General features: G+C 50.4%; 1 pseudogene; it reads right to left on the bottom strand.

Moving 5' to 3' along the window:
• Positions 1–371: 371 nt before the first annotated feature.
• LOC121167103 lies at positions 372–992 on the bottom strand (annotated as a pseudogene).
• Between the last annotated feature and the right edge of the window lie 299 nt (positions 993–1291).

Genomic DNA, 1291 nt, shown 5'->3' with positions numbered 1-1291 from the left:
GCAGTATAGGACAGCCCAGGGCTTTGGGACCCTGCACCCGCGTGGGAGTCCAGGAAGAGGCTCCTGGCTTCAGATCGGCACAGCATCGGCCATTGCGCTCACTTAGGGAGTGAATCATCGGACACAAGATCTTCCTCTCTGTCTCTCCTCTGTATATCCGCCTTTCCAATAAAAAAAAAAAAAAAGAGAGAGAGACAAAGGAGAGGTCTTCCATTGACCCCAATTGGATGAAACGGCCAGAACTGAGCCAGTTTCTTCAGAAGCGAGGAGCCTGGAGCTTCTTTGGAAGTCTCCCACAAGGAACGAGGAGTGCAAGGCTTTGGTGCATCCTCTTCTATCAGAGTTTTATTTTGATTTTCCATATTCACATATCACAGATTCTTCTTTCTGCGACATTCTCTAGTAGCTTCCCAGTTTTTCATCAGCCGTATTCCTCTTTTCACCCGGGGGCCATCTGTTTTAGTTGCCTGAGATGTCAATGTCATCAGTGACGTCATCACCACAGATTGTGGCAGTGAAGTCACTGAGGGTGTGGTCCGGATCTGGTGTGTCTGCACAACTCCCGATGCGGTTGTGCCACCACCTGCTTGCTGGGCACAAGAATCTGCTGTGCATCAGAGGTGCACTCATACTGGAGCATCGTCCCTTGTGAGCAGTGCCTGACCTTGTCCTGGTCAATGTGTGCAGGCCCTGTATGCCATCTGTGCCTGGACTGGCCAACTGTGTGGCCCCATCCGGAGCAATGGCAATGGACTGTCTGCTGCTCGTCTGATCGGGACAGACATAGACGCGACAGCAGACACGCCGGGTTATTCTCTTTCTTCTCTTCTGCCCCATGTATCTTCAGAAGACAGGTGTTTTACAATGTTTCTGTTAGACGGCTGTGGTGCCAGGATCCCCTGGGATTTCTGGGAGGAGCCTATGCTCCATGACGGGTCCTGAGACTGCTCCGTGTCAGATAAAGATGTACCATGCTCCAGGATTCGAAGAATCTATATCATCAAAATATCCACATTACGAAAAGTATTCCACAGATTCAATGCAGACCCTATCAAAATTCCAACAACATTCTTCTCAGAAATATAGGACATAACAGGAAACTCATCTGTTGAGAAATGTGAGCTCCCTGAACTGCGGAACCAGCCTGAGGTTGATCCAAAGCCAGGAGCCAGGAGCTCTTCTGGGTCTCCCACACAGGTGCAGAGTCCCAAGGTTTTGGGCCATCCTGGACTGCTTTCCCAGGCCACAAGCAGGAAGCTGGATGAAAAGTGGAGCTGCCGGGATTAGAACG

This window comes from Ochotona curzoniae, unplaced genomic scaffold, assembly GCF_017591425.1.
Source record: "Ochotona curzoniae isolate NIBS_2020 unplaced genomic scaffold, NIBS_Ocur_1.0 patch328, whole genome shotgun sequence".
NCBI classification, from domain to species: Eukaryota; Metazoa; Chordata; class Mammalia; order Lagomorpha; family Ochotonidae; genus Ochotona; species Ochotona curzoniae.
Note: the sequence above shows the minus strand (reverse complement) of the source record. Positions and strands in the feature narration are given on the sequence as shown.